This window comes from Mytilus californianus, unplaced genomic scaffold (assembly GCF_021869535.1).
Source record: "Mytilus californianus isolate M0D057914Y unplaced genomic scaffold, xbMytCali1.0.p SCAF_13, whole genome shotgun sequence".
In the NCBI taxonomy this organism is placed as follows: Eukaryota; Metazoa; Mollusca; class Bivalvia; order Mytilida; family Mytilidae; genus Mytilus; species Mytilus californianus.
Window position 1 is genome coordinate 38459653 of NW_026262615.1, and position 27703 is coordinate 38487355.

The 27703-nt window shown below is 33.4% G+C and overlaps 1 long non-coding RNA gene across 1 annotated transcript; it reads left to right on the forward strand.

Annotated features, from left to right (window-relative positions):
* The first annotated feature begins 230 nt into the window (after positions 1 to 230).
* Positions 231 to 3107, forward strand: LOC127723623 (uncharacterized). Its single transcript, XR_007992147.1, has 3 exons — positions 231 to 349; positions 1918 to 1996; positions 2480 to 3107. It is a non-coding gene; the product is annotated as an uncharacterized LOC127723623 (long non-coding RNA).
* The last annotated feature ends 24596 nt before the right edge of the window (positions 3108 to 27703 follow it).

Sequence of the window (27703 nt, forward strand, 5' to 3'; positions counted from 1 at the left end):
TGCAATATATTTATGGAATAGTAATATCAGATAGACATCAGACGGTGAGTATTCTGTACCTCGTTCCTCAATTCATATAGTTCGTTGGATTATATTCATAATCTATTTATGTGTTCCCGACGTAGGAGGATTATTCATCTTAAAACTGTATAAGAACTTCAAAATATCGTTATCATCGTTACTGTTCCCTTTCTTATACGTAACTCGAACTGAATTGCAAGGTCATCACAGAACCAGTAAGGGGAAACAACTCCTTACTATAATGCAACCGCCATGTTTATGCGGGGAAGACCGAGTTTTGTGTTTACAAAAAGGTTGATTTAGCGGATCGTATATATCAGAATGACACGTAAGTCTGCCACATAATATTTCATAACATGAACTTGCGATCTATCTATATGACAATAATAATCGCACTGTAAAAACTATTGTAACCAGACGACCAAAAAGTTGTGCTATTGAAAATTATTGAAACGAAATCGCAAGATACTTGCGATTTCAACTTTTTTCAAGAAAATGAAATAAAAAGATAAACTATTCTATTTTTTGACATATTATCCATTACAAATTGTGTATAAAGTTCTACTACTCGATGTTGAATGACAAAAATAAAATCAATCAACAAAATAACGAGTTTGCAGTTGCATGTTGACATTGTTGTTGTTCTATTGATATGCTAATCAAACACCACCTCACAAATTGTTTACTTCACAGTCATGACGAAACATAGAAATAGTTCCTACTTTAAGTGTTGGCAGAATGTAAGTGAATAACACCCTAGATTTTATTATATAATTTACATTGGTTGATATAGTCATGTATATTTTTTACAAAAATGTACCATGTTGTACTGTTGTATACTCTCAGTCATTGTTTAATTGTCAGGTCAATATTAAATCTTTGCACATGGTAAGCATTTTGCCCCTTTCATAAAGGCAACCAAAGTGATTAACTTCAGTGCGGATCCAGAACTTTTTATAAGGGGGGCCCACTGACTGATCCAAGCCCCCCACCCCCCTTGATCCGCCTGTGAACTTTTAAGTATATTTACTCATATTTTTTTTAATCCATGATCATGACCATAAAAAAAACCCAAAAGACTGGACAGCTTTGTTTTAAATAATATACAGTTTGTATATAGATATCAGAAGATGTGGTATGAGTGCCAATGAGACAATATGTCTGATTATATGAAAAGTGTGTCTCATACATGTCATAGTCATTTAAGTAAAGTATAGCAAAGTAATCTTTATTTAAAGTCGGTTGCATATATAAATATTAATAACAAGGAACATGAGCTCTTAATTAGAGCTCTTTAAGTATTATGTACCCTTTTGTTGTTTCAATGCTAAACATGGAAATTTTAATGAAAATCCAGCCATTCCCTTGTACTCTAATATTTGACCATTCTATGCTTGATAGATAGAGCATTATTGCATGCAGTGCTAGCAATGATTTCCTTAGGACAAGTTTATAAATCAAAATATTGGTTAGAACAAATATAAATATGGACCAATTCAAGTACACCTTCTAGGATGCACTTGACTTTAGTGACTCAGCACAAGGTTTTTTAGAATGTAAAGGTTATTTAGGCCTTTTTGTAAATAACAAACGCTAGCACATCATGGACAAACAAGTGAGTTATCTATGTTATAAATTTTATAACGAAAATCTCAGTATAAAGTCTGTGAATTTCTTCAAAAATCTTATATGCTTTTTGTGCCACATTATCCCTATTTTCTATTTAATGCAATGAAACAATAAATAAAGTATAGCTTTGAAAGGAGTTTCCCCTTGGTACATGTTTATGTGCAAAATGGCACATTTCTTATATTCATTATCTTTGCTGTTTTGATATAATTGCACTTTGAAAATTTCAATTTTTGTTTTCACACCTTTAAATTTTGGTTGTTGCAGATGCTGATCTGATTGCAGAGGTATGTGGAATGGAAAGAAAGAGATACATGTACATACAGAGACTGTTTGAATTTAAGGTGTAAGTACATATACATGTATGATATAATTATTAGAAATGACGTATCAGCTTATCAGTGAATGTACAAACATTTATAAGAGTTCTATATTTCAGTTAAGAAAAACAATTTTTTGTCATTTGAGTATATAAGCAAGGCAAATGGACTTGTTAATGTTTGTCAATAGTACATTACTCATCTAACATACTTCTAGAAGATATAATTTTATTGGACTGTTTTCCTCTGTTGTATACACAATTGAATGAATCAGCAGTAACAATAAGACAATTTTATCTTCAGAGGTGGATTTAGAAAGGGGGCAGCGGGCCGCCAACCATTTGGTGGGAAAAATTTGGTTGATTATATAGAGAATCACTGAAACATGACTGGGTCCCCTCTTATGAAAATGTATGGATCTGCTACTGATCTTTATATAATTACATGCCAATTTTGTTTATTCTTTATTTATATTATCAAAATATCCATATGACTCTTCTCTATTTCAGGTAAAAATGAGCTACATGTACCAGAAAAGATATTGAAAATTTAAAAACTGTTTTAACAAGAGCATCATAAAATATAAAAAAAAAAAGAACAATACCAGGTCTGGACCTTTGTGACTGCATGCAATTAATTCTAAAATACCAGGAAACAAGATGTAGCTGCACAGCAGACATGGCAGATCTTAAAATTGCTAATTGGCATCAACTCAACATTTTCAAGCTGCATTTAAAAGGAAAAGCATTCCTTTTCATAGAATCCAAGATTTTTTTAACCAAGTCAAGTGGTTATTAGACCTGTTATCATGAAAATACTAACATATATATTAGTATTAACAGTCACATGTAATATCCCAAATATAAGAACTATTTGGTATGTGTGACTATCTTTCTTCCCATGTCATGTTACATGTATGCTCAGAATATTTTAATGTCTCAAGGATATGAAATGGATAAATGATATATTGTCAACCATTTAGATAAAACAGACAGGCTCACATATAAATTAACTGTCTATGTGAAAGTTCAAGTTGACTAAAATTGTCTAGAATTAAAAAAAACATATATCCAAAAGTACAGAATTGCCTTTCTCAGAAATTTTGTATGTTTAATAGAATGATACTTGTAGCTTCTATTTTCTTGGATCTGTATCAATATAAAATAGGGAGATGTGGTATGATCGCCAATGCGACAACTTTCCACCAGAGACCAAAGTAAGTGTTAGAAAATACAGGTATGTATGGCATTGTGTAGCAATCTATGAAAGACACAAAGATTACAAAGTGTAAAATAATTCCGACAAGATAACCAACCATCAAGGCTTCCTCTGGTCTCCTCTTAAACCAGCCAACTCACTGAAACTAAATATAACAGCCAATTACAGTCATATTCACAATAGGTACTATTTTGGGTCAACAGAGAATTCAAAATAGCCACCAAAGGCAATGAAAATTAGAATGAGAACTCAATAGGATATTGACTTGGATTATTTTCAACTAGGTTTAATATAAATGGTCCCAGTTTTCATGAACAAATGAAATGGAATCAAATGATCCAGGAATATTCAGTCTGTCCAACACTTTTGAAAATTTGTTTTCGGTGCTTTTAATCACAATATGTTATGTTCAAGCAGAGACATACTACATGAAAAAGTAGTTAGCTGGTTGTTTTGAGGGATTGAATTCTGTTCTTGGAACAAAAACATAAAAAAAGAATGACACGAAATAAAGTAAATGGGGAATCCAGTTTTTCAAACTATGTACATACAGTTTGTATTTGAGTTTTCGACTTAGTGGTTTAAGTTTTAATAGTGCTCCTTATGCCGCAGTCACACAAGGCCACGATCGCACTACGATCTCTGAAAAAAAATGCAAATTTTGACGATCGTAGTGCGATCGTGAAGATCGCAGTAAGGTTGTGGTGAGGTCTTCATGATCGTGATGAGCGTGGCCAACTTTGAACATGTTCAAAACAATCGTGGTGCGGTCGTGCCGAAATCAGGTCGTAGTAGAAGCGTAGCGAGAGCGCAGTAAGGTCGTGCTAAGATCGCTGTACCATCGTAGCGAGAGCGTAGCGTTAGCGCGAATCTAGTCAGAGAGATTGCGCTACGATCTCACAGCGACGTTATTACGACCATCATGTTCTCCCCGCGACCAAACAACGCTTCTACTACGACTATACCACGTTTATACTACGCTGTTCAAAACCATAGTACCAGTGGCGGATCCAGAAGGGGGTTCATTTGAGTGGGGACATATGGTTGGAACCCCCCCTTTTTAAAATGGCTGGATCTGCCCCTGAATACGATTCTAGCACGCTCATCAGAGTCGGATTTAGAGGGTTTTCCAGGGGGCCCGGGCCCCCTTTTGTGGGAAAAATTTTGGTTGATTATATAGGGAATCACTGAAAACAAGGAATTATTTGAATCTGGAATAATTTTGAATTCTGGAAAATTGATAAAAAATTTATTATGAAAACTAACCCAACTAAATAGGGTTAGCCATGCGTGCATGGCTAAGGGGTACTGAAATGATAGTGAAAGTAAAATTAACCTTAGCCATGAGCGCATGGCTAACCCTATTTAGTTGGGTTAGTTTTCATCATACATTTCTAATCAATTTTCCACAATTCAAAATTATTCCAGATTCAATTAATTCCTTGTTTGAAGCATGACTGGAGCGGGCCCCCTCTTAGGCAGTTAGTGGGCCCCCCTTATGAAAATTACTGGATCCGCCACTGCTCATGCCGTCCTCATCACGCCCGTCTTACGACCTGACTACGTTCATACTACGACCATTTCGAGTTCTAGCCATGCTCATTGTCATCGTCACATAAAATATATAAAAGCTCTCCATGTTTTGTTTGTCTGTATGTAATTTTGACCTCATGACCCTAATATTCAACAGCTCAACCATGCTTTACACATCTGTATCATTCCCCGTGGGTATCATTCCCACTTTTGTTCAATAAAATATCGTCAGTTGATCTGGATAGATCAGCAATACGTTGTGATTCAGGTTTGATTGGTTGATCCGACATCTCTACTGGATCAGGATTCGTACCAGAGGCCCCTCTGACTACATTTTCCGCCACCACCACACCCACGAGTTCTGGTAGATATGGATCGTGATGTTGACGTTACTGCTGAGGGCGTAGTTAGATCGCGGTATAAACGTGGTAATAGCGTAGAATGATCGTGGTAAGAGCGTGCTATAATCGCAGAAGAAGCGTGGTGAGATCGGATAAATCGTGGTATGGTCGTAATGAGAACGTGATAAGCGTAGTAAGATCGAAATAATCGTAGTAAGGTCGCAGAATAAGCGACTGCTGCGTGGTGAGAACGTGGTATACTCGTAGCAAGATCGTTGTAGAAGCGTAACGAGGACGTAGTAGCATTGCGAAAACAACGAAAATCTACATTTCATGCCGCTCTTATCGCGACCTCACCACGATCTGAATTTATTTTAGATCGCGGTGAGCGTGATGCGATCGTGGTCTAGTGTGACTGGGGCATGACATGCATCTGCCTGCTGAGATTACACAATTGAAATCCACGCTAAGAAAACCTACAAATAATTCTACTGCTTATTTCCTCAAATTGAAAAAAAAAAACACCTAAACACAATGAAACCCGTGAAATCATCGGCAGATCCAGGGAGTGTTCCTGGAGTCGAAATCCCCTTTCAAAATGACTGGATCCTCGCCTGGAATTAATATATAACAGGTTGTGGTCAAAGGGTGGATCTGTCCTGTTTATTAAATAAATGAAAGGATAATATACAGTCTGTTTTTGTTAGATGTATTTCTATTTGATTCCATCTGATGAGTTGATGCCTTTTTTAACTGCTTTTTATGGTTTTTTCTTATATTGGAATATTCTACCATAGCCCTGCTAACATGTTTAACCCCTCATTCTGTATGAGCCTGTCCCAAGTCAGGAGCCTGTAATTCAGTGGTTTTCGTTAGTTGCTGTGTTACATATTTGTTTTTCGTTCATTAATTTGTACATAAATTAGACCGTTAGTTTTCTCGTTTTAATTGTTTTGCATTTGTCATTTCGGGGCCTTTGATAGCTGACTATATTCGGTGTGAGCCAATGCTCCGTGTTGAAGGCCGTACCTTGACCTATAATGGTTTACTTTCATAAATTGTAACTTGGACGGAGAGTTGTCTCATTGCCACTCATACCACAGCTTCCTATATCTATATATGTATTTACGGCTTTGCTCATTGTTGAATGCCGTACGGTAACCTATAGTTGTTAATTTCTGTGTCATCTGTCTCTTGTGGAGAGTTATCTCATTGACAATTATTCCACATCTTCTTTTTGTCAAGACTGCGACTTTTGTCGCAAAAGCGAGACATAGCAATCCTACATTGCGGCGTCCACAAATATTCACTATGTGGTTACAGTTTTTAAAATTTTAATAACTTTCTGAAACTATCATCGATTTCTACCAAACTTTGAAGGAAGTTTGTTTATGATTATAAGATAGTATCCAGAAGTAAATTTTGTAAAAAAAATCCTGTTTATCCGTATTTACTTATAAATGGACTTATTTTTTCTGCCAGTTAGCATTACATTGACTGGGTGTTAAAAGTTTTTAAAACTTGGATAGAAGCTTGTTTATGATCAAAGCTAGTATCTACTGTTTTTCCGTATATTACTTATAAATGGACTTAGTTTTCTTCCAGTTAACATTACATACAGTCTGCAGTTAAAGTTTTAAAAACATTTATTAGATTCAAACCATCCTGGATTTTAACCACACTTCAGTTGGACAGAATCAAAAGATAGTATCTAGAGGAAAAAAATCAATAATTTTCCCCATTTTTGTTGAGCCTGCTACTATAACACTTTTACAACAAAAGTAGGCGAGACACTGGGTTCCGCGGAACCCTTACGATTTTTTTCTATAAACTCTTTAATATATTTTAATGATAAGATGAAAAGAAAAGAAAAAGTCACAATAATGTTTATTTATGTACATATTATATGATTTCACATTGACAAATACAGAGTGGTCCTAAAATATTCTGTTGTCTAAGGTGCTGTCATAAGCAAGCCGCTTTTGTTGTAAATAGATAAATAGTTCATCCTTTTATTAATAGAAGAATAGTCTATATTAAAAATAAAAAATGAAATAATCATCACTGACTCAAGAGTAACAGAAGTTAAGAACTATCGAACAGTTGAAATACAACAACCTGGTGACGCGTTTCATGAAAGGAGCATTGCAGTTAGAATGCAAATTACCTGTGAGTGTCATAAAATCGTTAATATTGTACAAAAATATGTGCACAACGGAAACAAATAAATTTAAAGTCTTTTTTTTAAATGTTGCCATTTTATAATCATATATACCTATTATGGTCCCTATTTAAACATGTGCATGGCTGTAATTAATACGCGTTAGTTTGTAAACAAAACTGTATTGACCTTTTAATTTTAGAATAATAGAGTTCAAATATATCAATATTCATGTTATAACTTATTGTCATTTTGACGTAAATGTTTTTAAACCAATGGCAAGATACGATTTATTTTTCAATAATCTCTGATATTTACTCAATTGATATGGTAAAGTACCAACAGGTTCGAATAAGATCTTCCCAGCATATTATCATTGGTTTCCCTCCCCCTTACTTATATTCCCCTGACAGAACTGGAGAACATTTAAGGACAAACGTCATCTTGGACCCAATTTGTGGCTAACCACAGAGTAAGTTACATTTATAACTTTGTATTTGATGCTATCAAACCATTCATCACATATTTGAACTCTTTATCCGTGATATACTGGAAATTGCACCGTTATAATTGCAGCTTTATTTATGTTTGACGTTTCATACATTATAACATTAATTCAACACATTGTAAAATTGTATTTCATTTTGTATTTTCAGCTTTTTACCATTTGGTAAATTGGTTCTTGGTTAAAGTATCAGCACCTGATAGTCTTTTCTGCTTGAGCCCAATCGTCGGTTATAATTAATGGTCAAGCCATTACAAATAAGATCATTAAGTATGGTTTATTTAGATACAAAAAGGAAGATGTGGTATATTTGCCAATGAGACAACTCTCCACTAGTGACCAAGTGACGTAGAAGTTAACAGCTATATGTCACCGTACGGCCTTCAACTATGATGAAAACCAATACCGCATAGTAAGCTATAAAAGGCCCCAAAATGACAATGTAAAACAATTCATACGAGAAAACTAACTACCTGATTTCATCGCGTTGTCATTAATTATAATTATTGCTTTTGGTTTTGTTTATATTTAAGTTTGAATTGATACAAATGTAGAGCTTTAATTACTATAAATAAAAAAATTCATTATCTTATCTCGGATTGTATCTATCATCGCTCACTCTATAAAAGACATTCGTTATTTTATTTCTAATCCTGTGTTAGTATTTCACCACTGCTGCGTTGAATGTGTATAATCATGCACACATCACACACATCAAGACCAAACATTTAATTATTCTTTTAGAATCGTCCACATACCGCTAAAAATATTTTTATAACTTACATGTATATTGAAAAATAAAATTGCATTTATAGCATCTTAATTATATCTGCATTTTACACACCTCAACGATTCTTTAAGGTTCAGTTTGTTTTTTTTTTTTTTATGTCTGTCCACTTTTACTTGGAAAGACCTTTTGAATTTGTTCTGATTAATATTATTAGCCCAAACAGAAACACAAATGAACAAATTGCTTTCAGATCGTATTCGAATTTCTTTCAAATCATGATTCTGCGATTTCTTAGTACCATTTGCTTGCGATTCATTAAAGAAATTATAAACAAATCAGAATTCGCAAAATTCTCCCAAACTGATTTCTTTGTGATTTTGCAATGTTATGATTAGTAAGCAATTTTTTTCTGTTTTGATGTGATTTCTTTATGATTTGTTTACTTAGAATATCATATAAAATTATTTGAAAAAAAAATTGTTAACTTTGTAAGCTAAAATATTGTGATGTCTTTATGATTTGTTTACCATGTTAACTTATAATATCATATGAAATGATTCGAAAATTATTTGTTATCTTTGTTAGCTACATGGATCATGATGTGATTCATTGATGATTTGCTACAATTAATACAATTTTGTTGCATTCGGATTTTCTGGGTTTATGTATATCTCAGACGTCCGGTTGAGATCAAATTCAAATAATAAGTACTGTTCTAAATTTACTGAACGAAGAAGACTGCAAAATGAAGAGTAAAATATACTATCAATGATGACAGTGGTAAGGAATCTCAGTCATTTATTCATAATTTCACACATTCAATTAATACTATTCAAACATGTCAAAGGTGTTGACTTTTTAAATTCGGAAACTTTGCATTTAAGTATCTCGTAATCATTTTATACTTTCAGTAATTAATTTTCCAAATAAAAATGTGTAAAAAAAGTGTAAACAGATCGAGACATGCAATTAAAGACTAGCTTCCAGAGTCAGCAGACAAAATTCACTGGCAAGTTTTATGTTTTAATGCTTCATGATGTTTTCTGGCGAGGTCCAGGGCAGCAGTTGCTTCATGGTGTTTACTTGCGAGGTCCAGGGCTGTAGGGGCACAGCTACATTAGCAGATTTGGACCAAGACTAAGACCTATCGCTTATTCGACATCCTTCCAGTAAACGTGGTTGGCCATGTGTTTGTCAAATTTTGTTAGTAATATTCGGGAGAAGTAAGAGAAACCTTTCACAGAGGGAACAATTCGTCCCTCATGGCAACCAGAGATAGTAATCCCTAAACAATTGGAGGATAAGCTAAGGTAAAATGAAGACAAGTGCACTTCAAAGTTTGGGGGTCTCAAGGGCAAAATATATTTTGATCTAGATGTAAATGATTTAATCTGTGAATTGATAATTTATGTCAATTTGTTGATGATTTGCTTGTGATGTGATTGAGGTAGGATTATGATTTAATTCTTATTTGTTAAAGATTTGATAACAATTTGTTGATAATTTCTTCATAATTTGAAAACAATTTGTGTGTGATTTGCTTGAGGAAGGAATATGATTCACTTCTGATTTGTTAAAGATTTGATAACAATTTGTTTATAATTTCTTTACAATTTGAAAACAATCTGTTTGTGATTTGCTTGAAGTAAAAAAGAAATTACCCCTGATTTGTTAACGATTTCAAAACGATTTCTTAACAGTTTGTTTGTGATTCGCTTATGAATTGGAATCAATTTGTCAGTGATTTGGTAGCACATTTGCAAGTGGAATTTTATCACTTTCAAATCATAAAGAAATCTTACGATTTGGTTACCATTTGTTACCATGATTTGTTTCTCAGTTTTTTTTTGTTTGGGAGGTCTTTCCACTTTTCTGCGGAAAGACCTATTGTATTTGTTCTGATTATTATTTTTTTTTCTTCCGCCACTTTTGATTCTTGCGAGAAGATTTTGTTTCGCAAGATGTCGCTTAGAATAAGATATTTGGTGTATGATATTGAACAGTTTATACGCTTTTGAAACTGACACCGTTTAACCGAACACTTTTCCTTATAAGAATTATCTTCCCGAACACTGTTTTACTTGTTATCCCTACTCCTTCGCAACAGCAAGAGAAACCGACAAATTTATTTTTCCAAATGGCTCGTTATATCCTTAGGTTGTGGAAACTTTTTTTGACTGAATCGATTCGGAGACTCCATATGAGAGTTATTTCCCCTCATGTATAAAAAAAGGTGATACGTATGTGTAACTGGTAAGCAATAAGTGATAGAGACATAGGGTCTTTTGATTTGAGTTCCAGGGTCCACCGAGAAGAAAATGAGGTCAAGGTCAAAGGTCAAGGTCACATTTTGTCTGATTGAACCTTCTTATTAGCAGCCGTAAAAGATAACGACAAAATATTTTTACATAATTGCTAGTTACGATATGTCGCAACACATATACTATTGCTGAAAGGGTACGTTGACATTTAATAGTTTTCTCCCTTTTCATATTTAAAATTAGCTGTATAATGTATAACTCATTAACCATATATAGGAGAGACCTAGGGTCTTTCGATTTGAGGTCCTTGCTTTACGACCTTGAAATTTAGTTCAAAATCAAAGGTAAATTTAACGTTCTAGATTCTGACCTTTGTTATAATTACATATTTATACATGATAAAGTTATGGGGTCTTTTGCATTAGGTTGGTAGATATATGGCCTTGAAAGGTCAGCTGGAAATGACCTTTTGTAAACCGGAAGTAGCCATTTCTTGCACTGATTTCATTAAAAAGTGCCTTGATCCATATGCTTTTGGAATCATTATAAAGTAACCTACCAGATGGTACCATATGTGAATTTTTTTTAAACCAGAAGTGGCAATTTATCTCCCTTATTGCAAGCAAAAGTATAAAAAAAACATATATTTTTGGAATCTGTATGACTAAAACTATCATATGAGATTGGAAGTGAAATTTTCTATACCGGAAGTAGCAAATCATCTCCCTCATTTCAGACGAAATTATAATTAAAGTTATGGGGTCTTTTGCATTAGGTTGGTAGATATACGACCTTGAAAGGTCAGCTGAAAATGACCTTTTGTTAATCGGAAGTAGCCATTTCTTGTACTGCTTTCGTTAAAAAGTGCCTTGATCAATATATTTTTGGAATCAGTATAAAGTAACCTATCAGATGGTACCAGATGTGAATTATTTTAAAACAGAAGTAGCAATTTATCTCCCTTTTTTCAAGCAAAAGTATATAGAAACCATATATTTCTGGAATCTGTGTGACGAAAGCTGTCATATGAGACCGGAAGTGAAATTTTCTAAACCGGAAGTAGCAAATTATCTCCCTCATTTCAGACAAAATTAGATTGAAACCAAAAAATTTTTTTGAATCAATATGAAGAAATCTTTAATTAGATACCAATAGTTACTTTGAGTTAACCACAGGTAGTTTCTAGCAATGTGGAGTATTTAGTATATATTTAGGATAGAACACACTATTGTAAGTTTTATTGAGGTCTTTTTGTAATTCTAGCTTGTACTTTTGAATGCCGCGGTCACAAAAAAACACATTTAGGTGTTACGGCTTACTTTTTGGTTATCGACAGGACAAAAATAACCCAACAAAATTATTAGGAAGGATCAATGAGTTGCAATGACTGCGAAGAGTAAATATAAGCACTTCTAAATAATTTAAATCACAAACAGGCATATATTATGAATTTATTTTGAATTCAGGGCTTTAAGTAAACCATGCATACTGTAAATTGTGAATTTCTGCTGAGTCATCATGGTTAAGGCTCAGGATTTTCTCAATCTTCATGAGATATTTATAAAACTTCATATCTGAGTGAAATTCTTTAAAATCTCTGAGATAAACCAGATTTTGTGAAATTCTGTATGTTCTATCTTTTAACCCTATATAGGTTGCAATTCTGTAAATATAGACAATGCAATTTCCCATAGGAACTCCCTTTGCGGCTAAAACTGTGACACTTTTACTATGAAGTTTCGTGAAAAATAATATCCTAGAACGGAAAGTTTATATGCACTACTATTTTATTCAAAGGTAAAAATATAGGGCTGTGCGGCATATTTTCAACATTTATATGCCCTGAACTTCTAAGAGGTTAAACTTATACTAAAATTCTATACGACCCTTACCTTCATATTTGGACTTCCTAAGAATTAAAATTTAGGCGCTACCATGCATGTTTTTCTATACTGGTTACATTTCCAAGTGATGTCTCTATGAGATGAAACACCGAGATCATAAATGGGAACCAGTACATTAACAAATTAACATATCTATGAATATTATATATCTCCCCAAAAGAGGCGTGGTTTGAGAAACAGCTGTATTTACAAAGTGCAACCTATAAATACATAGACACGTCATGTCAGAATTAGGACGTTACATTAATTGCCTCGTGCAGAGAAAGTAAGACTCCTTACAACAACTTTTTGAGGGGTTTGTGGGTGGCCTGTTACGCGGTAACATTTCTTTCTCTCTCCAGTATACTCTCATTTTCCAGGGGCAGTCCAAATTTCAGACCCTTCATCCAGGTAAACTCCCTATTACAAGACCTACCTATAGCATTAATTGTTAATTTGTTCTCGTCCTGATACTGCATGAAATATTTTCCACTGAACGTAAAGCAAACAGCAATCGATCAACCAAATTTCTTTTTAACGGAGTGTTTTTTATGAAGTACATGTACATGTAGCTAGGTCACGAGTTTGTGTTAAAAAAGCAAAATATTGTATTTCTTGCATACCAGATGGTAGACACTAGTTCAGATACTACGTCTATCGATTCAATGAAGTTTATAGATATTACGACATGTGCCGGACTATTGGGGTGTCGGACTATTGCGGTGTCGGACATATGGGGTCTTGGACTAATGGGGCGTCGGACCAATTGGGTGTCAGAATAGCGGGGCGACCCCGATGAAAGCTACGAAATTAATTATTTATGAAGACATATTTCGATAGAAGTACGCTCAGTTTGTTTGTTTCGTTCAGTTTTGAGGCAGTCCTTGTCATAAACGAAAACACACTGGTAAAGAATTATTAACATTTTGCATTGGCATATAATATAACACAATCTTTTATATTATGTCGCCTGTTTATTATTGACTGTTTGCATTCGTTTTAGGGACTAAGGTATTCTTGTTTCAATGTTCCGGACCATATGAGTATTTGGACCATACATGTATGGTCATGACCATATGCGCATGTACTCAAATGGTCCGACCATACGTGTTAAAATTATTGAAACCGACGAAGGCTATCTGTTCAGCCGATGTATTTGTCAACCCGACTTTATAATATCATCTTCGTATGTTACCATCTTATATTAGTACCGTTTTGCAAATCTTTAGACTTATATATAAATAAGTTCATCCTATTTCGTCTCTTTCAAAATTCAAGAGTCTATCCTAAATTGAGGTAAATTATATGGCCTTCCAAAAACCTTTCGATTCCTAACATCACTGAAGAGACATTAATTGTCGAATTCCGGATATGTGTACAAATGTTTGCACCTCATGTTTGCGTAATACCATCTTTTCCGCAAGTTTATTGTTTTCTGTTTGGTATTAACAATGATTAAATTAATAATAAACATCCATTTTGTGACATCTTGTGATTCGTTTATTTGGCAATCGCCAATGGCAGTCAGCAGGGTTTAAGAACATAAGTTGTTCGACCTGTTAGTCAATTGCGTTTTGTTTAAATGTACTTTTTCACTTTTTTGGTCTTTTGGAAAATGTTGTTTGTGCTGTATTTAGACCCCTCTACCAAGAAATTAGTTTTGCATGCACACGTATAAAAATTGCGGTTTGTATCCAACGCAATCATAGGTTTGAACCTTGTTTTCAATTTAGTCTTGTTTATATTGTTTTGTTTAGGCTTGTATTTTATATTTGCCTTCCGGTTTATATGATCCGTTCATCCTATATTGACTCTTTCAAAATTCAAGAGTCTATCCTAAATTGAGGTAATTTATATGGCCTTAAAATACCGTTTCGATTCCTAAAATCACTGAAGAGACATTAATTGTCGAAATCCGGATATGGTGTACAAATTTTTGCACCTCATGTTTGCATAATACCATCTTTTCCGCAAGTTTATTGTTTTCTGTTTGGTATTAAATTAATAATAAAGATCTATTTTGTTACATCTTGTGATTCGTTTATTTGGCAATCGCCAATGGCAGTCAGCAGGGTTTAAGAACATCCGTTGTTCGACCTGTTAGTCAAATGCGTTTTGTTTAAATGTACTTTTTCACTTTTTTTTGGTCTTTTGGAAAATGTTGTTTGTGCTGTATTTAGACCCCTCTACCAAGAAATTTGTTTTGCATGCACACTTATAAAAAGTGCGGTATTTATCCAACGCAATCATAGGTTTGAACGTTGTTTTCAATTTTGACTTGTTTATATTTTTTCGTTTGGGCTAATATTATATTTGCCTTCGGGTTTATATGATCCGTTCATCCTATTTTAACTCCACAACATTCAAGAGTCTATCCTAAATTGAGGTTATGTATATGGCCTTCGTAATACCGTTTCGATTCCTAAAATCACTGAAAAATTAATTTTCGACATCCGGATATGGTGTACAAATTTTTGCACCTCGTGTTTGCGTAATACCATCTTTGCCGCAAATTTATTGTTTTCCGTTTGGTATTAAATTAATAATAAAGATCCATTTTGTTACATCTTGTGATCCGTTTTTTTAGCAATCGGAAATGGCAGTCAGCAGGGTTAAAGAACATCCGTTATGTTACCTTTTAGTCAATTGCGTTTTTTTTAAATATACTTTTTCACTTTTTTGGTCTTTTGGAAAATGTTGTTTGTGCTGTATTTAGACCCCTCTACCAAGAAATATGTTTTGCATGCACACGTATAAAAATTGCGGTTTTTATCCAACGCAATCATAGGTTTGAACGTTGTTTTCAATTTAGACTTGTTTATATTTTTTCGTTTGGGCTTGTATTATATTTGCCTTCGGGTTTATATGATCCGTTTATCCTATTTTGACTCTTTCAAAATTCAAGAGTCTTTCCTAAATTGAGGTGAATTATATTGCCTTTCAAATACCGTTTCGATTCCTAACATCACTGAAAAGACATTAATTGTCGAAATCCGGATATGGTGTACAAATTTTTGCACCTCATGTTTGCGCAATTCCATCTTTTCCGCAAGTTTATTGTTTTCTGTTTGGTATTAAATAATAAATATACATTTTGTTAAATATTGTGATCTGTTTATTTGGCAATCGCCAATGGCAGTCATTAGGGTTTAAGAACATCCGTTGTTCGACCTGTTAGTCAAATGCGTTTTGTTTAGATATACTTTTCCACTTTTCTTGGTCTTTTGGAAATGTTGGTCGTGCTTTATTTAGACCCCTCTACCAAGAAATTTGTTTTGCATGCACGCGTATAAAAATTGCGGTTTTTATCCAACGCAATTATTGGTTTGAACGTTGTTATCAAATTAGACTTTTATATATTTTCTCGGTTGGGCTTGTATTATATTTGCACTCGGGTTTATATGATCCGTTCATCCTATTTAAACTCTTTCAAATTCAAGAGTCTATCCTAAATTGAGGTCAATTATATGGCCTTCCAAATATCGTTTCGATTCCTAACATCACTGAAAAGACATTGATTGTCGAAATCCGGATATGGTGTACACATATTTGAACCTCATGTTTGCGTAATACCATTTTTAACGCAAGTTTATTGTTTTTTGTTTGGTATTAAATTAATAATAAAGATCCGTTTCGATTCCTAACATCACCGAAGAGACATTAATTGTCGAAATCCGGATATGGTGTACAAATTTTTGTTTAGGTTTTGTTTTGTTTGTTGTGAGGGTTTATTGTTTTTTGTTTGGTATTAAATTAATAATAAAGATCTATTTTGTTACATCTTGTGATTCGTTTATTTGGCAATCGCCAATGGCAGTCAGCAGGGTTTAAGAACATAAGTTGTTCGACCTGTTAGTCAATTGCGTTTTGTTTAAATGTACTTTTTCACTTTTTTGGTCTTTTGGAAAATGTTGTTTGTGCTGCATTTAGACCCTCTACCAAGACATGTGTTTTGCATGCACATGTACAGAAATTGCGGTTTTTATCCAACGCAATCATAGGTTTTAACGTTGTTTTCAATTTAGACTTGTTTATATTTTTTCGATTGGGCTTGTATTATATTTGCCTTCGGGTTGATATGATTCGTTCATTCTATTTTGACTCTTTCATAATTCAAGAGTCTATCCTAAATTGAGGTAAATTATATGGCCTTCCAAATACTATTTCGATTCCTAACATCACTGAAAAGACATTAATTGTCGAAATCCGGATATGGTGTACAAATGTTTGCACCTCATGTTTGCGTAATAACATCTTTTCCGCGAGTTTATTGTTTTCTGTTTTCTGTTTGGTATTAAATTATTAATAAAGATCCATTTTGTTACATCTTGTTTATTTGGCAATCGCCAAAGGCAGTCAGCAGGGTTTAAGAACATCTACGCTTTACAGATCTAACATTTTTGGGCTAAATTTGAGACGAATTCTATATATATAATGGTGTTAGCCCTGGATAACTACGGGTTATCCGATGGAGAATGTCTATCTTAAGTTGACACATAATGCAATAAAAAATGAAAACAATATTTCGTAGGACAAACTAGCTTCATCGAGCATGCATTCATCCAGGTGATTTCGGATGCAGATAAGAAATGTTGCAGCTCAATGTACATTACATTTGGATGTGGTCAAGATTTTTGATTTACGAAATCTGTTGTTGAAGTAAGCAAAGTTTGTAACTTCCATTGGCCAATATTACAGAAATATTAAGGACGGTGCAACACAATAAACTTAATCTTTATATTTCTTGTACTTTTTTTTTTATTTAGTATTTAAATATTGAAATGTTAAAAATATTTACAAGGTAAAATAAATAAGGTACGGGAAAGATAAAGATTAAAATTATTATGTGGCACTGTCCTTGGTATTTGTGTAAAATGGCCATGCAAACCCTAGTCTTGGCTCCGTTTCATTGATGCTATCGACATGAAATGGAACGATACTGTAGCGCATCTAAAACATTTTTTAGATCATTTTAATAAGTTCTATCATTCTATAAAATTTACCTCTGAATTTCCAAGCGAGAAAATTGCGTTTCTCGACACCTCCACTTTTATAAAAGACGGGGTGAAAACAACTGATATCCTAACCTGACAAACATCAGTTTCTCCGAAGAGTTGTCACTCGGAAATTTAAAGTCCAATTCCCATGTGAAGTGAAACCCTGTGGCATGCAACTTATAAAGACATCTACAGCGATTCGAGCAAAATTTTTTCGAAAAATCCAAATAAAGCCGAAAGAATATAGTGTGGACCAATAAATGATCAAATATTTACCTCATCTACCTACAAACAGTTGAATATGATACAAAAAGTGACTCTAGTATGATAAATTCCACTAATGGACCTCGTTGTCTTCTTTGTAAAGTCCCTTTTGGTCCATTTATACCTCTCATTTCCTAAAAATTTAAACTTTTTAGCCCAATAAATCAAACTTTTGGGGTAACTTTCACATATTTATGCAAGAAATGTGATAATTAATGAGTAATTGAAGTATTAAAGCTGAGTGAACTATCCATTTAAAGGAGGTTTCAATAAATCCTTACCTAAAACTTAAATTTACGCCACGCTCCAGAGAGGGACATAAAATGCTTCACTTATAGTAAATAATGTGTTGTTACTGCTTCAAAAAACAATTTCATTTACCTTTAACTGTATATTTATTAAAGTATTACTTAGGAAAAAGTGTTCTATTATATTAAATTATAAGAAATAAGGAGAACAAGTAAGAAAAAAGCTTCCCAAAACACTGAGTATGACTTGCTCTGTCTACTAATATTTATAGTAGAGTCCCATTTCAAGGCAATTTTCTCTTAAAATGTGTTTTTGAGACTCAATCCAATTAGAATATTTCATTTTTGCAATATTTCAGTGAAATAGAATGACATTTTAACAAATGAAAGTATACACAAGGTCAAAGGTGCATGTGCAGCTTCCCATAATAGGTGTAATACCACCATTGTTTTTCCGCTATTAGTCTTTGTTAAATATGCACTTTTCAAAAAAAATTCTGCAAAATTTATCTTTGTTTCAAACAAAGAAAAACTTGGCATGAGTAAAGTTTTATCTTGTCCAGTACTACAGACAAAATTTCACATAACATTTCATTGCATATAAGATAAAAACCATCATTGGAAGTTAACAAATCAAATTTCCACGCCTTTTTTCCTATGTACAAGCTTTAGTAACCATGTAATCTGAAGTTCCCAAAATATTTTATAGAAACAGCAAATAAAAAAAGAAAGGTGCTTTGAAACACCCAAGATATATGTTTATGACTCAGAAACTGTTTTCTGCTATGCAATGTAGGATTAATTTCCTACAACTGTCAAATTCAAGGGAAAATATTTATTTTTCCGACCATTTATCGTATGCAACGTATGTCGTATGTGACGTACTATGATTTGGTGGTATTACACCTTATAAGAAGGTTACACCTTCAACAATACCTACCTTTATCTTGATGATATTTTTTCGTTAAATAAAGAGATCTCTAAATATAATAGCGAAAGTTACCCAAAGGAACTTACTTTAAATAAATCTAGCATAAACAACAGTAGCTGTCCTGTTCTAGATTTAGACATTTCAATTTCTAAATGGAAACTCCATATTAATCTTTACGACAACAGAGACGATTTCTTAATCCCTATTGTCAATTTCCCTTTTTTAGACGGCAATGTTCCTTTGGCTCCATCATACGGTGTTTATATATCCCAACTCGTTCGTTATGCCCGTGTGTGAAGTGACGTCATAGATTTTAACGAACGTAATCAATGCATCACTTGTAAGTTATTAAGTCAGGGATTTCGTTACCATAAATTACTTTAAACATTTACTAAATTCTTTTCTAGATACAAAGATTTGATTAGTAGATTTGGCTGTTCCTGTTGAAAACTTATTAAAAACGGTATTTCACACCCTAAATTTTACGGTAATATTGTACTAAAAGCGCGGAAATCACTATGTGATCAATGTAAACTCATCGAACCTTTAAACAAACCTATTAGTAAAGGTTATCTTAAAAATGTTTTAATAAGATCTTGGAATATTGTTTACATTGGCACTGACATCGATTTTGGCATCAACAAATTAAAACATAACTATATTTGTATTCCTTTCGAATGTGTTTTGGATGTATAAATACACATCCACGTTCATTTTTGTCGAGCCTTCGACTTTAGTCGAAAAAGCGAGACATAGCGATCCTACATTCCGTCGGCGTCGTCGTCGTCGTCGTCGTCGTTGTCGTCGGCGGCGTCCACAAATATTCACTCTGTGGTTAAAGTTTTTGAAATTTTAATAACTTTCTTAAACTATCCTGGATTTCTACCAAACTTGGACAGAAGCTTGTTTATGATCATAAGATAGTATCCAGAAGTAAATTTTGTAAAAATAAAATTCCATTTTTTCCGTATTTTACTTTTAAATGGACTTAGTTTTTCTGCCAGGAAACAACACATTCACTCTGTGGTTAAAGTTTTTAAAACTTTAATAACTTTCTTATACAATTTTGATTTGTACCAAACTTGGACAGGAGCTTGTTTATGACCAAATGCTAGTATCTAGAAGGAAATTTTGTTTTCTTCCAGTTAACCAAACTTGGACAGAACCTTCTTACAACATGTAAAATCAAAAGATAATATCAAGAGGAATATTTTTATTGATTTACTTCCTCATTTTTGTTGAGCCTGCGATTAACAGAAAAAGTAGGCGAGACACTGGGTTCCGCGGAACCCTTACGAATTTTTATATTTACAGATTGCTTTATCTATATATAACATGATACACGTTTATTATAAGGTTATATTCTAACTATCCTACTGCCTGTCGATACTTTTATTTTAGCATTACAGAAGTCATGTCTTCTTTGACTGTCTATGGCGTTAAAATACTAAATCTTTGGGATGTGTTTTAATTGATTTTAGTATTTGATGCATGATTGCATGTTTATTATTAATTGTTTTTGTCTTTTAACTTTCAGTAAATGCGAGTACTCTCAAATCGTACTTTCGTGTTGATTTGACCTGTTGACACAATTTGTAATGCATTTTTTTATTCATTGTTTACTTATTTTGTTTTATATGTCGTCTCACTATTTTAAATATGTACCACCTTTGATAAGTATTTAGTATGACGATATATTTTTTCTTTTGTACCCGTACTGTGAACAACAAATTTATTTATTTTGTAAAAATATTTCTGTACTCTTAACAACAAAAATTTTTTTTTTAAATTTACCTGTGTACGTTATTTTATTTAACCCCATTTTGTCCTAGGTTAGAGTTGTCCTTTTGACTTGTTATACATCTTTTTTAGTAATATTGTATTTATATTGTGTCATAGATCAAATGTATTCGTTCAGTGTATGTTTACTTGTTTTTGTTTATATGTCTTTTTGATTGAGTTAAACCATTTCAATTGATATTTCATAGTGTGTCTTTTTAAGTTGTAATGTTACACTACTTTTTTAGGTTAAGGTGAAGGTTGGCGCCTGTTAAAACGTTTAAACCCGCTGCATTTGTATGCAACTGTCCTAAGTCAGGTCCCTGTTGTTCAGTGGTTGTCTTTTGTTGATGTGGTTCATAAGTGTTTCTCGTTTCTCGTCTTTTATATAGATTAGACTTTTGGTTTTCCTGTTTGAATTGTTTTATACTAGACATTTTGGAGCCCTTTACAGCTTGCTGTTCGGTGTGAGCCAAGGCTCCGTGTTGAAGGTCGTACTTGAACCTATGATTGTTTACTTTTTACACATTGTGACTTGGCTTGAGAGTTGTCTCATTGGCACTCATACCACATCTTCTTATTTATATTTAGTATATTATTCTTGCGAGTAACACACCAGCCTCATTGGGACCTCTTATATATTGACAATTATTTCGGTCTCATAAAACATATCAATGTTAAGGATTTCCTGAAGTTACTTAAATCAATCCAAATATTCTACAGGAAAACTTGATTTTGAAGAATATCTTATTTTCAGAAGTTTTATGAATACCTGAACATACTCTAAAAAGAACCGATTTATATAAAAAAGATATGTAGATATAAAAAGATACCAGGATTAAAATGTTGTACGCCAGACGCGTGTTCAGTCTGCATAAGACTCATCAGTGACGCTCGAATAAAGAAAGTTAAAAAGGCAAAACAAGTACGAAGTTGAAAGGAATTGAGGACCCAAAATTTCAAATCGAAGATTTTGCTGAATACATCTAAGGTAATCAATTCCTTGGGTAGAAAATCCTTAGCATTTCGAAAATGTCAAAGTTTATATTAAGACAGTCACTCAGAAAAAAAAGAGAAACCGCTAGAGGTCAGAATACCTTAACATGCTTAAGTATTGATGACCATGCTTGAAAGTCTTACTGCCGTGTCCTGAATTAAGATAAACAAAAAACGAAAATTCACACAAAGATACAATTTTCAAAATCGTACCATATTGCAAAGATTTAGATACTATAAGGTTGAACTATTAAAAAAAAGAATTGAACTGTTAACGAAACTTTTTGGAAAATTTAAAATTTAATATCAATAAACACCACCATCAAGTATTTACTTATTTATTAAATCAATTTCTTCTTAAAGTCTAACTTTCCACTATACGAATATATTGCTATACAAAATATAAGCAGAGACTTCTAAATCCAAATTAAAACAGTATAGAATAATTAACGTAGTAGTTAAATTTTTTTTATGATTATTGTAAAATATTAATACGTTTTTTGTGAGATGCAAGGTTTAAAAATCCTTGTGAATTGAAACCATGCAAAATTTTTTTTTAATTCACTACCCTTAAAAATTTAGATTCTAACTTATGTTTTCGCATCCCTGCTCATTGGTGCTCATGTGTTGCATTTAATTTTCATAATGATTTACTGTTAAAATCGTTGGCCTATTGGTAGTATCTTGTGAAATTACATATTTTTGAGAGAAAAATCATTTTGTTTGACTGCAACCTAGTCTTTATTTTTTAGCTCACCTGGCCCGAAGGGCCAAGTGAGCTTTTCTCATCACTTGGCGTCCGTCGTCCGTCGTCCGTCGTCGTCCGGCGTCGTCCGTCGTCGGCGTAAACTTTTTACATTTTGAACTTCTTCTAGAGAACCACTGAATGGAATGAAACCAAACATGGCATGAATGTTCCTTATGAGGTGCTGACCAAGTGTTGTTACTTTGTAGCCGATCCATCATCCAAGATGGCCGCCAGCGGTGGACTTAGTTTAACATAGGACCCTATGGGAAATACATACAAATGTCTTCTTTTAGAGAACCACTGAATGCAATGAAACCAAACATGGCATGAATGTTCCTTATGAGGTGCTGACCAAGTGTTGTTACTTTGTAGCGGATCCATCATCCAAGATGGCCGCCAGCGGTGGACTTGGTTTAACATAGGACCCTATGGGAAATACATACAAATGTCTTCTTTTAGAGAACCACTGAATGCAATGAAACCAAACATGGCATGAATGTTTCTTATGAAGTGCTGACCGAGTGTTGTTACTTTGAAGCCGATCCATAATCCAAGATGGACGCCAGCGGGGGACTTAGTTTAACATAGGACCCTATGGGAAATACATACAAATGTCTTCTTTTAGAGAACCACTGAATGGAATGAAACCAAACATGGTATGAATGTTCCTTATGAGGTGCTGACCAAGTGTTGTTACTTTGTAGCGGATCCATCATCCAAGATGGCCGCCAGCGGTGGACTTAGTTTAACATAGGACCCTATGGGAAATACATACAAATGTCTTCTTTTAGAGAACCACTGAATGGAATGAAACCAAACATGGCATGAATGTTCCTTATGAGGTGCTGACCAAGTGTTGTTACTTTGTAGCGGATCCATTATCCAAGATGGCCGCCAGCGGTGGACTTAGTTTAACATAGGACCCTATGGGAAATACATACAAATGTCTTCTTTTAGAGAACCACTGAATGGAATGAAACCAAACATGGCATGAATGTTTCTTATGAGGTGCTGACCGAGTGTTGTTACTTTGAAGCCGATCCATAATCCAAGATGGACGCCAGCGGTGGACTTAGTTTAACATAGGACCCTATGGGAAATACATACAAATGTCTTCTTTTAAAGAACCACTGAATGGAATGAAACCAAACATGGCATGCATGTTCCTTTTGAGGTGCTGACCAAGTGTTGTTACTTTGAAGCTGATCCTTCATCCATGATGGCCGCCAATGGGGGGACTTCCTTTAACATAAGACCCTATGGGAAATACATACAAATGCTTCTTCTAGAGGTGCACTGAATGGAATGAAACCAAAACATGGCATAAATGTTTCTTATGAGGTGCTGATTAAGTGTTGCTACTTTGTTGCCGATTTACTGTTCAAGATGGCCACCAGGATTTTTTATTAAATTACAGGACCAATATTAAACAAAATTTGGCCTCACTCATTATTAGGGTATCTGTTATGATTTTAATCTATTTTTACATGATTTCCAAAACCAAAGTAGAATCAGGTGAGCGACACAGGCTCTTGAGAGCCTCTAGTTTACTATCCCATATACAAATGAACTTTGATTTTTGAAATATACAATGTCACGTGGTAGCCTATCCGTAGAGGGACCGTATCTGAGACATAGATAACTACCTGTATGAATGATCGAAAAATTTTGAAAGGTATCGATAATCTTGTTCCGGAGATATCCGAATGGCCCATAGACGCTACCAAAACTCACCAATATAAAGTTTATTATAAAGACGCATTTTCCTTTGAATTCGACCATTCTGGATCAATGTTGGTTTCAAAAGGTAAAAACAAGATTCCTAAGAAGGAATCACAATAACTTTACGAAAAAAAGTCAATCATTACTATTACCAAACCATTTATTCGAATATAATGTATACCTAGTATGCTAATCGTTTTCACCGACAAATGGCTAATCTTTTTAGATAAATGACAAACAGGACGGCATTACGTTCGTTGTTCTGCCTTTTCTTTGTACGTTACGCTATATTTACTTGACACTTATTATAATTTGTTTCGTGAATGACGCACATACGTTTTGTTAAATGGGAAGTCACTTATAAGTTGCAGCAATACATCAAATTGTCACGTATTTTCTAAAGTGGTACTGGTGACATCAATACAAATATACATTGAATTTTTTCTGAGAACAAAAAAGTTTTCGGTTAAATGAGTTTATCAATATTTGTGTTCTGTTTTGTGTTTTCAAATATTGTGCCCTGGGTGTTACTGAAGAACGGAAGTTTTTGAAAACATATTTGGGCAGTAAAATAATTGCACTCTTATGTTATTGGATCTTTCCAATTTGCCTCGTAAATCTTTTGATTTCGTTTTTTTCTGCAGTGAGCGTGGCACGAGGCATCGGATTTGACTTCCCCATGATTTGCTCTGTGTACTAATATTTATAGTAGAGTCCCATTTCAAGGCAATTTTCTCTTAAAATGTGTTTTTGAGACTCAATCCAATTAGAATATTTCATTTTTGCAATATTTCAGTGAAATAGAATGACATTTTAACAAATGAAAGTATATACAAGGTCAAAGGTGCATGTGCAGCTTCCCATAATAGGTGTAATACCACCATTGTTTTTCCGCTATTAGTCTTTGTTAAATATGCACTTTTCAAAAACATTCTGCAAAATTTATCTTTGTTTCAAACAAAGAAAAACTTGGCATGAGTAAAGTTTTATCTTGTCCAGTACTACAGACAAAATTTCACATAACATTTCATTGCATATAAGATAATAACCATCATTGGAAGTTAACAAATCAAATTTCCACGTCTTTTTTCCTATGTACAAGCTTTAGTAACCATGTAACCTGAAGTTCCCAAAATATTTTATAGAAACAGCAAATGAAAAAAGAAAGGTGCTTTGAAACACCCAAGATAAATGTTTATGACTCAGAAACTGTTTTCTGCTATGCAATGTAGGATTAATTTCCTACAACTGTCAAATTCAAGGGAAAATATTTATTTTTCCGACCATTTATCGTATGCAACGATGTCGTATGTGACGTACTATGATTTGGTGGTATTACACCTTATAAGAAGGTTACACCTTCAACAATACCTACCGTTATCTTGATGATATTTTTTCGTTAAATAAAGAGATCTCTAAATATAATAGCGAAAGTTATCCAAAGGAACTTACTTTAAATAAATCTAGCATAAACAACAGTAGCTGTCCTGTTCTAGATTTAGACATTTCAATTTCTAAATGGAAACTCCATATTAATCTTTACGACAACAGAGACGATTTCTTAATCCCTATTGTCAATTTCCCTTTTTTAGACGGCAATGTTCCTTTGGCTTCATCATACGGTGTTTATATATCCCAACTCGTTCGTTATGCCCGTGTGTGAAGTGACGTCATAGATTTTAACGAACGTAATCAATGCATCACTTGTAAGTTATTAAGTCAGGGATTTCGTTACCATAAATTACTTTAAACATTTACTAAATTCTTTTCTAGATACAAAGATTTGATTAGTAAATTTGGCTGTTCCTGTTGAAAACTTATTAAAAACGGTATTTCACATCCTAAATTTTACGGTAATATTGTACTAAAAGCGCGGAAATCACTATGTGATCAATGTAAACTCATCGAACCTTTAAACAAACCTATTAGTAAAGGTTATCTTAAAAATGTTTTAATAAGATCTTGGAATATTGTTTACATTGGCACTGACATCGATTTTGGCATCAACAAATTAAAACATAACTATATTTGTATTCCTTTCGAATGTGTTTTGGATGTATAAATACACATCCACGTTCATTTTTGTCGAGCCTTCGACTTTAGTCGAAAAAGCGAGACATAGCGATCCTACATTCCGTCGGCGTCGTCGTCGTCGTCGTCGTCGTCGTTGTCGTCGGCGGCGTCCACAAATATTCACTCTGTGGTTAAAGTTTTTGAAATTTTAATAACTTTCTTAAACTATCCTGGATTTCTACCAAACTTGGACAGAAGCTTGTTTATGATCATAAGATAGTATCCAGAAGTAAATGTTGTAAAAATAAAATTCCATTTTTTCCGTATTTTACTTTTAAATGGACTTAGTTTTTCTGCAAGGAAATATTACATTCACTCTGTGGTTAAAGTTTTTAAAATTTTAATAACTTTCTTAAACTATCCTGGGTTTGTACCAAACTTGGACAGAAGCTTGTTTATGATCATAAGATATTATCCAGAAGTAAATTTTGTAAAAAAATAAATCCATTTTTTCCGTATTTTACTTTTAAATGGAATTAGTTTTTCTGCCAGGAAACAACGAATTCACTCTGTGGTTAAAGTTTTTAAAATTTTAATAACTTTCTTATACTATTTTGGATTTGTACCAAACTTGGACAGAAGCTTGTTTATGATCAAAAGCTAGTATCTAAAAGGAAATTTTGTAAAAAAATAAATCCAGTTTTTCTGTATTTTACTTTTAAATGGACTTAGATTGTTTGCCAGGAAACAACACATTCACTCTGTGGTTAAAGTTTTTAAAATTTTAATAACTTTCTTATACAATTTTGATTTGTACCAAACTTGGACAGGAGCTTGTTTATGACCAAATGCTAGTATCTAGAAGGAAATTTTGTTTTCTTCCAGTTAACCAAACTTGGACAGAACCTTCTTACAACATGTAAAATCAAAAGATAATATCAAGAGGAATATTTTTATTGATTTACTTCCTCATTTTTGTTGAGCCTGCGATTAACAGAAAAAGTAGGCGAGACACTGGGTTCCGAGGAACCCTTACGAATTTTTACATTTACAGATTGCTTTATCTATATATAACATGATACACGTTTATTATAAGGTTATATCCTAACTATCCTACTGCCTTTCGATACTTTTATTTTAGCATTACAGAAGTCATGTCTTCTTTGACTGTCCATGGCGTTAAAATACTAAATCTTTGGGATGTGTTTTAATTGATTTTAGTATTTGATGCATGATTGCATGTTTATTATTAATCGTTTTTGTCTTTTAACTTTCAGTAAATGCGAGTACTCTTAAATCGTACTTTCGTGTTGATTTGACCTGTTGACACAATTTGTAATGCATTTTTTAATTCAATGTTTACTTATTTTGTTTTATATGTCGTCTCACTATTTTAAATATGT